Source organism: Ranitomeya imitator, chromosome 5 (assembly GCF_032444005.1).
Source record: "Ranitomeya imitator isolate aRanImi1 chromosome 5, aRanImi1.pri, whole genome shotgun sequence".
In the NCBI taxonomy this organism is placed as follows: Eukaryota; Metazoa; Chordata; class Amphibia; order Anura; family Dendrobatidae; genus Ranitomeya; species Ranitomeya imitator.
The window spans coordinates 553222102-553237189 of record NC_091286.1 but is presented as its reverse complement, the minus strand read 5'-3'; the positions used below and the strand labels follow the sequence as shown (position 1 = coordinate 553237189).

At 41.9% G+C, this 15088-nt stretch overlaps 1 protein-coding gene across 4 annotated transcripts in view; it reads right to left on the bottom strand.

Annotated features, from left to right (window-relative positions):
* FAM124B (family with sequence similarity 124 member B) overlaps nt 1-15088 on the bottom strand; it is a 65336-nt gene that overhangs the window by 36273 nt on the left and 13975 nt on the right. For 3 of the 4 annotated variants that reach the window (XR_011312495.1, XM_069727644.1, XM_069727642.1), the window contains exon 2: nt 5896-6132. The gene's annotated coding sequence lies outside the window, so the exon portion shown is untranslated. Of the gene's footprint in view, nt 1-1171; nt 1307-5895; nt 6133-15088 lie in introns of all 4 variants that reach the window. The other variant, XM_069727645.1, reaches the window with a different exon arrangement.

The window sequence follows — 15088 nt, the reverse complement described above, 5'->3', positions numbered from 1 at the left end:
CTTTTGAAAAAGTCGGGTTTCGTGAAACCCGACCCGATCCTATAAAAGTAAAGGTCGCTCAACCCTAGTTGTAGTGTTACATAGTCACCATCCAGTTACATGGACAGATACAGTTGAGTCCTCCAGAACGGGAGTATTTCTAAGGCCGGGGTCACACTAGTGTAGATTACAGATGAATGCTATGTGAGAAAACATCGCATAGCACTCGGACCAGTGTTAATCTGTGGGGCAGCTTACATCAACCGTATTTTTTCTCAGGTGTATTCGACGTGCGTGTAAAATCACAGCATGCTGCGATTGTACTCGTATATTGTCGGAGACTCGCCAATGCAAGCCTATGGGTGCGAGAAACCACACGGACCATTCGTCTAGCTTGTGACCAATACCCACACATTTTCCTCATTTCAGCCCATTGAGCCATTAAATTCAATGGGGAAAATCAGTGAGAAATGTAAAGCCATACGGATGTCATACGGATACATAGGTGTGAGAAAATCGCATTGCACACATTACACACGGATGACCATACGCAGAACACTTGTGCGACTCTCGGCAGGGAGACTCGGCCCGATTTTTCCCAAGTTAAGTGTGACCCCGGCCTTACAGAGCAGCTCTGGTCCAGCCCATGGAGGGTAGTGTTAGAGATGGGGAACCCCATATAATACTTCTAGATGCTCTAAAAGGACATATGGACAGGGGATGTCTCCTGTTAACCCCTAGATTTAATTCTTTGGTTTGTCAGACATAGGGCTCACTCACACATCCGATTTTCATGTACGAATGCTATCTGTCTTTTTCATGGATAGCCCTCATACCTGTGATAGTCTATGGAGCCATTCATGTCAGGATGGAGAAGGTGGAAAAACTTTATTTTTCTTTCCACATACAAGATAAATAGTTGATACTCGGACCAGACAACATTTTGATCAAACTCTGATCAAAGTTTGATCAGAATAATCGGTCCTTTTTTCTCATTCACGGAAATATCGGACATCTGATAAGCCTTTAACAAAAGCAATGCAGGGAATGCAAGTGATATATGGACAAGATAAAAATATTGAAACATCTAGCACATGATATCATGGTAAAGTGGATTTGTCATTAGATTTCACAATCCAAACTGCACGTTATTAAATAAATGTTGTTTTCTTGATGAAGCTGTTGTACTTACTTTGCAACTGTATGTCAGAATAGCTGAGTATTCCATTTTGAAAGTCTTGCCTGATATTAAAATGCTCATCTTAGTGTCAGGCTTGTACAATTATTCTTTCATGGATTTCCAATTCTAGTATGGATTTGTATATCTCTAAAAAAATATGAACAACATGTGGATCCCATACCAGGAATCTTTATACAAGCACATACCCAAGTCATCTGTGCCCTCTTTTACCCACATTATGTGCACCACCTCTAATCTAGAGTAGATTTGTAACATTGGTCCAGGTCAGTAAGAGTAAGGTCACACTAGCGTATAGCATCGGATGTGATATGTGATCCAATCCTTTCATATGCGAGAATCACATCACAGTTTAGGAGAACAAGGAGAGATGAGTCTGTCCATCTTGTCCATTGCATGTCTCGGCGTATATCGGACTGCACTCGAATGACATCCAAGTGCAGTGCCATGTTTTGATCACACCCATTGAAGTAAATGGGTGCGCATTATGCGAGATACGCACATTTTTCCTACAAAAAAAATCACAGATCTGCTCTGCCTCATTCAATAACACTGGTCAGAGTGCAATGCTAAACTTTCTGGCATTACACCCCTGTATTACACATCAGTGTGAGCGAGCCTTAGTACAAAGACCTGAAATCATACGTCCATATTTTCCCAAAAAGGCTTGTTTTAAAAATGAGTGGAAAACACACAATAGGGTTTGTTTTTCCCATCAGGCCATCCTTCCCTATTATTTCCTTTAAGTGACATTTCTATATACTTGGAATTTGCACGTCGTTGGGAATCATCAAAGTAAATGAAGACATTTGGTTTTTATATTACTATTTTTATTCTATGTCCCTAAAATGGGCAAAATGTAATAAAAGTATTTGTGAAAACAACTTCAGACTGCTTATTGTGCTATAAGAGAGCTGGCAGAGCCGACGGCTCTTCATTCTCTAACTCATTGAAATGCTGAACATGTATAATTATATTACGTCTTACACTTCTGGCACAACACACATATTCAACAAGCTTGGTGTTTCTAGTACTCCCACTATCTGCCATTAATACATAGCAAAGTGTGTTCCTCTTGGATAAAGTAATGATTACCGTATATACTCGAGTATAAGCCGAGATTTTCAGCCCCTTTTTTGGGGCTGAAAGTCCCCCTCTCGGCTTATACTCGAGTCATACCCAAGGGTCGTCAGGGGAGGGGGGGCAGGGGCTATCTAATTATACTCACCTACTCCTGGCGCGGTCCCTGCACGTCCCTGCTTCTTCCAGCGCTGCATATTCTTCCTGTAGTGAACGGTCACATGGTACCGCTCATTACAGTAATGAATATGCGGCTCCACCTCCCATAGGGGTGGAGCCACATATTCATTACTGTAATGAGCGGTAACGGTGACCGCTCAGTACAGGAAGAATATGCAGCACCGGGAGAACGGGAGAAGCAGGGACTGCACCGCGCCAGGAGCAGGTAAGTATACGGGGAGGGGAGCGCAGCGCTGCACGATATTTACCTCTCCTCGTTCCGGTGTGGCTCCGTCATCAGCGTCCTCTGGCTGTGACGGTCAGGTCAGAGGGCGCGATGATGTGGTCAGTGCGTGCCCTCTGCTGAACGTCAGTGCTAGACGGAGCCGCACCCGAACGAGGAGCAGGTGAAAGTGCCGGGGTCCTGAGAGACGGAGAGGTGAGTATGTGATTTTTTTTTATCGCAGCCACAGCATATGGGGCAAGTGACTGTATGGAGCATCTTATGGGGCCATAACGATTGTGCAGCACTATAATGGGGCAAGTGACTGTATGGAGCATCTTATGGGGCCATAACGATTGTGCAGCATTATATGGGGCAGGTGACTGTATGGATGATCTTATGGGGCCATAACGTTTGTGTAGCACTATATGGGGCAAATGACTGTATGGATGATCTTATGGGGCCATAACGTTTGTGCAGCACTATAAGGGGCAAGTGACTGTATAAAGCATCTTATGGGGCAATAACGTTTGTGCAGCACTATAATGGGGCAAGTGACTGTATGGAGCATCTTATGGGGCCATAACGTTTGTGCAGCACTATAAGGGGCAAGTGACTGTATGGAGCATCTTATGGGGCCATAACGTTTGTGCAGCACTATAAGGGGCAAGTGACTATAACATAGTAACATAGTTAGTAAGGCCGAAAAAAGACATTTGTCCATCCAGTTCAGCCTATATTCCATCATAATAAATCCCCAGATCTACGTCCTTCTACAGAACCTAATTGTATGATACAATATTGTTCTGCTCCAGGAAGACATCCAGGCCTCTCTTGAACCCCTCAACTGAGTTCGCCATCACCACCTCCTCAGGCAAGCAATTCCAGATTCTCACTGCCCTAACAGTAAAGAATCCTCTTCTATGTTGGTGGAAAAACCTTCTCTCCTCCAGACGCAAAGAATGCCCCCTTGTGCCCGTCACCTTCCTTGGTATAAACAGATCCTCAGCGAGATATTTGTATTGTCCCCTTATATACTTATACATGGTTATTAGATCGCCCCTCAGTCGTCTTTTTTCTAGACTAAATAATCCTAATTTCGCTAATCTATCTGGGTATTGTAGTTCTCCCATCCCCTTTATTAATTTTGTTGCCCTCCTTTGTACTCTCTCTAGTTCCATTATATCCTTCCTGAGCACCGGTGCCCAAAACTGGACACAGTACTCCATGTGCGGTCTAACTAGGGATTTGTACAGAGGCAGTATAATGCTCTCATCATGTGTATCCAGACCTCTTTTAATGCACCCCATGATCCTGTTTGCCTGTTTGACTGTATGGAGCATCTTATGGGGCCATAACGTTTGTGCAGCACTATAAGGGGCAAGTGACTGTATGGATCATCTTATGGGTCCATAATGTTTGTGCAGCATTATATTGGGCAAATGTGTCTATGGAGCATCTTATGGGGCCCTTATTACCCTTTATGCAGGATTATATGGGGCATATTTTAATATGGAGCATTTAATGGGGCCCATCAAACTTTATGGAGCATTATATGGGGCTCCTGATTCAATATGGATATTCAAAAACACTTAACCTACTGATATCTCAATTAATTTTACTTTTATTGGTATCTATTTTTACTTTTGACATTTACCGGTAGCTGCTGCATTTTCCACCCTAGGCTTATACTCGAGTCATTAAGTTTTCCCAGTTTTTTGTGGCAAAATTAGAGGGGTCGGCTTATACTCGGGTTGGCTTATACTCGAGTATATACGGTACCTCTCTTAACAAACTCTTTATTTTCAACTTTTTAAGTGATTGCAAAATAAGCATTTAATCTGAAGCAGGGAAGCCACGGGTGCCGCTGCACGCATAGTGGAGATGGGATTTCTTCAAATCCCATCCACTATGCTGTAACATCTGGCCGCTGCGGATTGGACTCTGTGGATGTACACAGCGTCCTTCTCGCAGCGTTTACTGACCGTAGGAACATGCCCTTATAAAGTTTTTGAAAATTAACCAGATATTGCGTTCAACTCAGATTTCGTGTATGTGTATCCTTTATTTAACTCTTTATGTACCATTTTATTAATGAGGGGATCTGGCTGACACCAGTACATTAATAAACCTCAGGCTTGGAATATATATATATATATATATATATACTGCTCCAAAAAATAAAGGGAACACTAAGATCCCACATCTTAGATATCACTGAATGAAATATTCCAGTTGTAAATCTTTATTCATTACATAGTGGAATGTGTTGAGAACAACAACAAAAAAAATTATCAACATAAATCACAACTAATATCCCACGGAGATCTGGAGTTGGAATGAGGCTCAAAATTGGAAAATGAAGTTACAGGCTGATCCAACTTCAGTAGAAATGCCTCAAGACAAGGAAATGATGCTCAGTAGTGTGTGTGGCCTCCACGTACATGCATGACCTCCCTACAATGTCTGGGCATGCTCCTGAAGAAGCGGTGGATGGTCTCCTGAGTGATCTCCTCCCAGACCTGGACTAAAACATCCGCCACAGTTGCTCAGTGACAAACACTAATGGTTGCTATCCCGCAATCCTTCTAAGGCAAACAGCTCTCCAGCATGGCTGTCAATGAAACATCGTGTTCATAAAAAATCCTACAGAAATATTCTCTATTTTCATCCATATCAAATCAAAAGCATAGGGAATTATAGCAGAGCCTATAGCCGGAATTATAGCAGAACCTCCAAGGTTCTACGGACACCATATTACGGCTGTGCACAACTAGAAGGTTGTATGGTGCGGTAATGCAGGGGAGTGTATGATTTCTATGTCAGCATTCTTATGTAATGACATTCTGCAAAGTAATCTATATTATAAAGCAATTATATAATAATTTGTGTCCGTATATGGAGGTTTGGCACCCAGGAACGCTGTCTGCCTGTACTGCTTTTCGTTTTCTTTATGTTATGAGTAGAAGGTTATGAGGCTGGAAGAGAACTTCAATGAAGATTGCAATAGACAACACTAGTAGTTCATCTGGGAAATTTCATCAGTGTGTGAAGACGAAAATAACTTAAAAACAGAGAGACCCATAAATCTGTAGAAAAGCAATGTACAGTATCTTGACCATATGTACAGGATACATATAAAGATTGCTATAAACATATCTCATGGAGTAAGTGATGAAAAAATGCAGCATAGTATAAAATGATTTTTTTTTAACTATAAAATGTTGAAAACGAGAGTAATGATGTGCTCACTCACCTGTTGTTCCTAGCGGTGGATTCTCCAGCGGGATGTTTGCACATTCTCTTGCCTCATTCTCCTCTTATACCAACTGAGCTGGAAAAGGAAGAGTCCCAACCTTTCCTCTGTTCTTCCTCTGTTTGTGGGGAGGAGGCCGCCCCCTGCATCAGCTGGAAACTCAGTCTGGGCATCTATTGTCAGGCAGTAATTTATGACACAAGTTGCTACAGTTTTCTTTCCTCCCACTGTGAAACTCTATAAAAGGCAAAACAAAAGCAACTGAATGAGAAAATGAATTTAAGAAAATAGAACAGTATGTTTATTGCATACCGTATCAATATTTTCTGTATTAGTGTGATTATAATAATAATCTTTATTTTTATATAGCGCTAACATATTCCGCAGCACTTTACAGGTTGCACACATTATCTTTGCTGTCCCCGATGGGGCTCACAATCTAAATTCCCTATCTGTATGTCTTTGGAATGTGGGAGGAAACCAGAGAACGCGGAGGAAACCCACGCAAACACGGGGAGAACATGCAAACCCCTTGCAGATGTTGTCCTTGGTGGGATTTGAACCCAGGACTCCAGCATTGCAAGGCTGCAGTGCTAACCATTGAGCCACCATGGATTTCATCACTGTACATATTGCACATTTTGAGTTGTGATATGATCTCTGTTCCTTTTCTGATCAGGTATTTAAATAGAAATTCTGCATTTATCAAAATGTCACTATTGAAATCTGCATAAAATACTGAGCAATTTTCTTTTAGGTCTCAAGGTCTCATTTGTTTGTCACTTACATGTTCTGTGTTTTTCACAAATAGAGAATGTACCCATTATGGTCTTTGGAGCTGTTTGCATGTCCATGTTTGTATGCACACTGAGTGGTTCGCAAAAAGTCACAAAGACATTTCTGTTTTAGATCCAACTTACTGATCAAAATGACCCATACGAGTCTATGGGTCCGTGAAAATCACAAAGAGAAAAAGGATGGCATCAGTAATCAGTATACAGGACTTGTGCTGTCTGTGAGTGAGGCTATGTTTGAACATTGCGTACTTGCTTGCCAAATTTCTGCAAGGTTTCTGCATGTCTTGGCAGAAAAACGCAGCTGAAAATATGCACGTTTTTTATGTGTTTTTGCATGCGTTTTTGTAAATCCATGGAGCTAAATAAAGATATATGATTAAAAAAAAAGAGAATTATGATGTCACTTCCTTGTTCAACCTCTCCAGCCAGATACCCTCATTAATGTTAAATAAAGACACACACACACAGTCACCAGCCTATGTAGGAGCATTAACATAATTAAGAAACATATGCTGTAACAAAACAGCAATTGTCAGAAATCTGCGTGAAATACAATATCTGTTTATTTTTCAAAATATGTAAATTAAAAAATTGTGTGAGCTCCCGCATAGTTTTCATAACCATCAGAGGGAAAACTGAGGGCTGATGTTAATATTCTGGGAAGGAGCCAATAGCTATAACCAGGCTATTAATATCAGTTCACAGCTGTTTGCTTAGCCTTTACTGGCTAGTTTACAGGGGGAAAAAATTAACATGGGAACCCCTATAAAATCAAACCAGCAAAGGTTAGGCAGACAGCTGCAGGCTGATATTAATTGCCTGGGAAGGGGCCATGGATATTGGCCCCTTCAAGGCTAAAAACATCAGCTCTCAGCCACCCCAGATATGGCGCATCTATAGCCTCGCTCTTGCCACTTGCCCTGTAGCGGTGGCAAGTGGGGTTCATATTTGTGGGGTTGATGTCACCTTTGTATTGTCAGGTGACATCAAACCCACAGGTTAGTAATGGAGATGCGTCTATAAGACACCTATCCATTACAAACCCCATAGTGATATTGTATTAAAAAAACAGACACCCAGAATAAAGTCCATTATTTGAAATAATCACACAGACTCCTTTATTAAATCTAAGTTTACTATACTTACTGAACGTCTAATCCCCGATGCCCTCGTCTCCTGCAAACAATAAAAAATAATAAACCAACATATAATACTATTCTGTCCGACGTAGTCCACTTAATACCGAGAGTCCCACGGCGATCTCACATGTAGAACAGTCACATTGGAGATGTGACCGCCCTACCCGGCCGCTGGCAATACACAGACAGGAGGTGATCGCTCCCGCAGTGTATCACCGAGCCGCCTTGAGAGTTCACCGGAGTGAAGAAAATAAAACGCTGCAAATGTGGACAGAAATTTACTGATCACGTGCACAATACTTCAGGATTGTCATTGCATTGCCTTGCACAAGTATTCCATTGCATTTTTGGACCATTTACGCACGTAAAAAAAACGCATCGTGTGCACATAGCCTTACATGGAAATTTACAGGAGAAGCTTTGTAATTTAATTAATTTTTTAACTCGGACTGGAAAATCTGACCCAACACTGATGAAACTCTGATCCAAAACAATGAAAAGCAGAAGTCTGTTTTTACGTACAATAAAAATCCTGGATGCCTGAGGAAAGCCAACCCCCTACCCCTCTCTAGAAGAAACTAAATATTTGCAGGATTAGCATGGGTCATATCCCCCAACTTCTATAAATAGGTTCTCACTTACAAAACCCCTTTCATAGCCATTATTTATTATTAATATTATTATTTATTTATTATGCTTTGCTTATATAGCGCTTTTTTATTCCACAGCACTTTACAGACATTATCATCACTGTCCTCATTGGAGCTCACAATCTAAATTCCCTATCAGTATGTCTTTGGTATGTGGGAGGAAACCGGAGAATCCGGAGGAAACCCATCTAAACACAGGAAGAACATGCAAACTCCTTGCAGAGGTTGTCCTTGGTGGGATTGATCCCAGGACCCAATCACTGCAATGCTAGCCACTGAGCCACCATGCTGCCGATTATAGAGTTTGAGGCTCCTGAAAATGCCCACCACCCATATACACAGAGTATAATACCCACACACAACGAAAAAGGGCTGTGGCATGAAGGGGTTAAAATTGTCTCTGTCACTAAAGGTACCTTCACACTGAACAACTTTACAACGAGAACGACAATGATCCGTGACGTTGCAGCATCCTGGATAGCGATCTCATTGTGTTTGACATGCAGCAGCTATCTGGATCCCGCTGTGCCATCGCTGGTCGGAGCGAGAAGTCCAGAACTTTATTTGGTCGTCAGGTCGGCGTGATTCGTCATGTTTGACAGCAAAAGCAACGATGCCTGCAATGTTTTTTCACGGAGCTAACAACCAGTGAGTCGCCGTTACGTCGCTGGATCACTCCCGCATCGTTCTGGAGTTGCTGTGTTTGACGTCTCTACAGCAACCTAACAGCGACGCTCCAGCGATCTAGTTTACGTCAGATCGTTGTCTATATCGCTGGAGTGTCGCTAAATGTGACGGTACCTTAAGGGGTTAAAGCATAGTAAATAGTAGTGGTTGCAATATATACAATATTAAGCATTATTCCAACACCCCCATTCAACAACCACTTATTCTCTTAGTCCCATAGTGGTTCTGAATTCTTCAAATTTGGATCTTGGAAGCTGCTTTGTCATAATATCAACTAGCATCTAGTCGAGTCTCTCAATAAACAAACTCAATTATGCAACATTCTATCAAATTACGCAGGTGATGGTGTTTAACATAGATGTGTTTGGTTCTCACATTGATCTTCTTACTGCATGCAAGTTTAATCCATCCTCGGTTGCCTTCATTGGTTGAGTTGATGGCTTACTAAGATCACCTAACAATTGGTTTAACCAAATGACCTCTTGACTTACATGGCCTGCATTCCCCTACTCTGCTTCTGTAGATGACAAGGCTACAGACATCTGTTTTCTGCTAGACCAGGAAAAGGAACTTCATCCAAGCTTGAACAAATAGCCGCTTGTCGATTTACAATCACTTAAAAGGATTGTACCATGAACAAAAGTATATTTTAATCAACAGATCTTGGAATAAAAACAAGTTCCACTATTGGATGTTTAAAAAAAAATGGTCCTGTACCCAGATAATCTTATAAACGTGCCCTAGTAGTTTCAAATTGCTGTTTCAGAATTTAAGTCATTTTTTTAAATTTTTGTTTCATCTTGATGAATCATAATCACATTGTCTACAAATAAGATTCGATACATCCACTTTCCGTCTGTACATTCTGTGTGTAAATACAAATCTGCTTAACCTCTTTTAAATCCTTTTTCCAATAAGACGTTGTTCAGGTTGGTGCTCCATGCTCTTGCCGATTTCTTAAGACCATAGAGATATTTTTTTGTATGCAAACAAGATTCTCTTCACGCTCTTTGATATAACCCTCAGATTGAGTCATGTACAAGTCCTATTCAATAGCACCATTTAAAAAGGCAGTTTTCATGTCCAATGTCTGACAAACATCTTTTGTACAACAGCTATACCCATTAGAGTCCTGAATGTGGTCTGCTTAATAACTGGAGAAAATGTAGCATCATAATCTTCATCATATTTCTGAGAATATCCTTTTGCAACTAATTGTGTTTTAAATCTGTGAGCATTGCCTTCTGAGTCATGTTTGGTCTTAAAACCCCATTTACATTTCATTGCTTTCTTGCCTTGTGGTAGTTTGATAAGTTTCATACCATGACTGTGACTCTGATTCAGGTAGTGTTTTCAAAAAGTAGGATAGACGCTTAGCTGGTATACCCTTGTTTGATCTTGACAATCTCCTGACTTCAGGATCACCTTATATTTCTGTTGCTTATTCAGTGGTTGAAGAACCTAACCAAACATCTACATCCTTTTCCTTGTTATTTTGACATTTTGACTGTTGTTGCTTCAGCTGGACTACCAGTGTAATGTCATGAAACATGAGCAACACAAAGTTCTCATCAATCATTACATCTTTGCTTATTGTGACCTTGTTCGTTTCTGCGTGCAGGATTCTATATCCATTCTGGATTTCACTGTAGCCCACCAGGATCTTCTTTTGCATGAGATTCCTACTTGGTACATTTTTCTTTGGGAATATGTATAAATACTTTACTTTTCAATATTCATATGTGTTGTACTTCAGGCTTCTTGCTGTTCTAATGCCCAAATAGAGTTTTCTCAGTAGCTTTATAGCTAGTCTGTTTGAAGGTAGCAAGCTGTCATGATTGCTTTGCCTCAATATGTTGTTGACAAATCTGCATCAAATAGCATACTTCTTCCACTTTCACAAAGTGTCTGGTTCCTTCTTACTGCTACACCATTTTGTTCAGGGTTACATGGTATAGTGATCTGAAACACAATACCATTTTATATTCAGTTCCATTATCTGTATGCAGAATTTTTGGCATTCTCCCAAATTTGCTATATACTGTACTTCAGCGAGATAATTTTTTAAGTTTCTCTGGAACTACATCTTGAATAATCATCAACAAATTTGAGAAAATATCTCTTTTTTCCAGAGTTCGAGTACTCTTTGGACCACAAACATCTACATGTATTAAGTCCCGAAGCTGCTATGATTTTGTAGCACTATTCTTTGGAAAGGATTTTTCTTACCATTTTCCCTTTAACCACTTTCCGACATTGGGCGTAATAGTACGCCGATATTGACTCCCCCTGTTTGATGAACCTTTCCGGCCACATGACAGCTGATATACACAGAAGATATTTGCCCTCAACAGCCGTGGGTGGAATCACGATCTACCCGCAGCTGTTAACTAGTTAAATGCCGCTGTCAATTTCTGACAGCGGCATTTAACTTCACGCTTACTGGAAGCACGTCACTAATCCCGCCCATTGGTGACCCTGTCTGAAGCACACCTCTATGGTTGTCATTGCTGGATTGCTATCAGCGCCACCCTGTGGTCTGCGCTCATAGCGAGTGAGCATTTCTGCTACACACAGGTGATCTGATCATCGCCTGTGTGTAGCAGCGGCAATCGAAGTAGTGCAGCTTCTAGTCTCCCACAGAAACTATTGAAGCATGCAAAAAGTAAAAAAAAAAGATTTTAAAAATATAAAAAAATAAAAAATATCAAAGTTCAGATCACCCCCCTTTCGCACCATTCAAAATAAAACAATAAAAAAAACATCAAATATACACATTTGGTATCACCGCCTTCAGAATCGCCCGATCTATCAATATAAAAAAAGAATGAACCCGATCGCTAAACAGCGTAACAAGAAAGCAATTCAAAACGTCAGAATTACGTTTTTATGGTCGCCACTACATTGCAATAAAATGCAATAACAGGCGAACAGATGATTCTATCTACACTAAAACGGTATCAATAAACATGTCAGCTCAACGTTCAAAAAATAAGCCACAACCCAGCCCCAGATCATGATAAATGAAGATGCTACAGGTCTCAGAAAATTGCGCCTTTTTTTTACCGAACTTTGGATTTTTTTTTTACCACTTAAAAAAGAACCTAGACATGTTTAGTGTCTATGAACTCGTAATGACTTGGAGAATCATAATGGCATGTCAGTTTTAGCACTTGGTGAACATGGTAAAAAAAAAACGACAACTGTGGAATTGCACTTTTTGTGCAATCTCACCGCACTTGGAATTTTTTTCCCATTTTCAAGTACGATATGTTAAAACCAATGGTGTCATTCAATAGTACAACTTTATCGCAAAAAAACAAGCCTTCACATGGCCATATTGACCTAAAAATAAAAAAGTTGTGGCTCTTGGAATAAGGGGAGTAAAAAACAAAAACGGAAATGCCTCTGGTCGTGAAGGGGTTAAGACAGCTAGTACATTTCATTGTCTGATTACACAGATCGATTGTAATACCATTAGCAAGTTGTTTTTTAACTAACTTTCTTGTTGCTTCTGGGTCTCTATGTGCAAGATGCCTGTGCCATACAAGGATACAATTTTTTTGTTTTTCATGTTTAGCAGTTGTAATGCTGCGGTGCCGGCTCCAAGTTTTTGAGGGCCCCGGGCGAGAGTCTCAGTGGGCCCCCCCTTTAACACATACCATGATTCATGATGCATAGATACAGCAGAGAAATATAGCACAGCCACGTAGCATATAACACAGCCCACGTAGTATATAGCACAGCCACATAATATATAACACAGCCACATAGTATATAACACAGCCATGCAGTATATAGCACAGCCACGTAGTATATAACACAGCCCACATAGTAACACAGGCAGCCCACGTAGTACTGTATATAGCACAGCCAGCCATGTAGTATATAGTCTACAAGTCCCAGCATCACTCAGATTCCATACTGTAGGTCTGTGTAGTGTCGGACTACAAGTCCCAGGCAGGCTGCATCCCCCCGCATTGCTTTGAGACCAGGAAGGAAGACTCACTGCTTCACTTTCACTGTCATGTCACTCACGAGTCACGACTTACGACGTCACCCCCGACCGTTGTGGACACAGGGTGCACGTGCACTGACTGCTGCTCGTCTCTCTGCTGCTCGCTGCCGCGCTGGACCTGGACGGTGGACTCGGACCGTGTCACGACGATCTGTGTGTGAGCTCTTAGGATGATGGGCTCATCCTCACTCTCACCCGGAAGTGACCACCGCCGGCCCGGAAATTACTCTTCGTATCCCCATGGTGATTATTCCTGCAGCTGCGCAGCATCAGCCGTGCCTCCTGCTGCCGGGGATGTCACCTTCAGCTCAGAGTCCTGGATGGGAGTTGACTGTGTAGTGACAGTCACACAGCAAACTAGCACAAGGAGGGGTGTAGTCCAGCTTCAGGGGCCGCCCCCATGATGCGCCTCAGTGTCGGCATCAGTGTCTTACTGTTATGGTCCCCCCATCTCGTCAGGGCCCAGGCAGTTGCCTGGGTACGCCAGGTGTTGACGCCGGCCCTGGGAAGAACCGTACATAGTGAAGAGGCAGTGACCCACAAAGTTCAAACACAAAAGTCTCTTTAGTGTGTTACTTCACACATAAAGGTGCATAGCATTTTATAGTACACGTCATCAAAGTTCAATACACACAGTTGCATCTCGTCTCAGTGCCCATTTCATAGCACTACACATCATATAGCTTCAACAAACCTTATGAAAGCAAACATCACAATAGTAAATCTATAGGATGAAAATATCCTGTGATGTCAATAGACATAGACTGGAAATATGTCGCACATAAAATGAGCAACAAAGAAAAAACCACGACAAAAAATTCCAATAAAGATAATAATTAGCAAAAGATTATTTTATTAAAGTGACCAGGTACAGATGACATGGGAGGAAAAGAGGAGGGGGAGGAAGAGAGAGAAGTACACCCTCTCACACATGTCAGAGTAAAACACTCACAGAAATATATGTAATTCCAAAAGGGTACATGGGTATGAACTATTATAAGATAAACTGGCCATTATTGCACATTAGCCCATATAGCCTTGAAAAGAAATCCGGCACCCCTATATAACAAATAAGAATGTAGCCAAAAAGGCTGTTATAATTACCAATGGAGCCGGGGATATAACTGTGAGCGTCTTTCCCGACGCGCGTTTCGGCAGTCATCATATAGCTTTTAGATTGCAGTCCCTAAACGCGCTGGACCTCTCCTTGTCCAGTATCCATGGGGCAACCGCACGCTATATTTCAGTCTCCAAACACAGCTTCACATGTTGCAGACACTAGACACGCCAGTCCTCCTCTGACTAGTTCCCGTGGGTGTCCTGCACCGCTGTATCACAGACTCTTTACTCATGCAGCCCAGGATATCCTCCAGATAGCAGCTGGGCACCATATCCACCTGTTTGCAATCGTTACATTTGCCAGTCCTCTTTCGGGCAGAGGCCATCTACCTTCAGTACACGTCTGGGCACAGGATTGTCTACATCCGACTCTTTCGGGCACAGGAAATCCACCTCGGGGCACAGGACTGTCCACATCCGAGACCAGTTACCATGGACAACTTGCATCGCTGTGTACGCTGCGGGTGCCAGGCTATTCAGCTGCCATAGCTGCTGGCTCTGCTTACCTGTGCTGCTTCACACACACAGCCAGCGCTCTGCAGGCCTCTGCTCTGCACAACAGCTCACACCAGACTGACACTGACATTACACTTGACACAGCCATACTCCTTACTGCAGGGTTTTTAACAAACAAACCTGTGTCTCTCAGGCATATGGAAAACCCGGACCGGAAATCCGTGACTGCCATGCACACCTATGGACTTCTTTCGTCTTCATGCACAACCTGGGGAGAACAAACAGCGACCTCTACTTGTGACACGAGTCACTGCCTCACACAGTGTA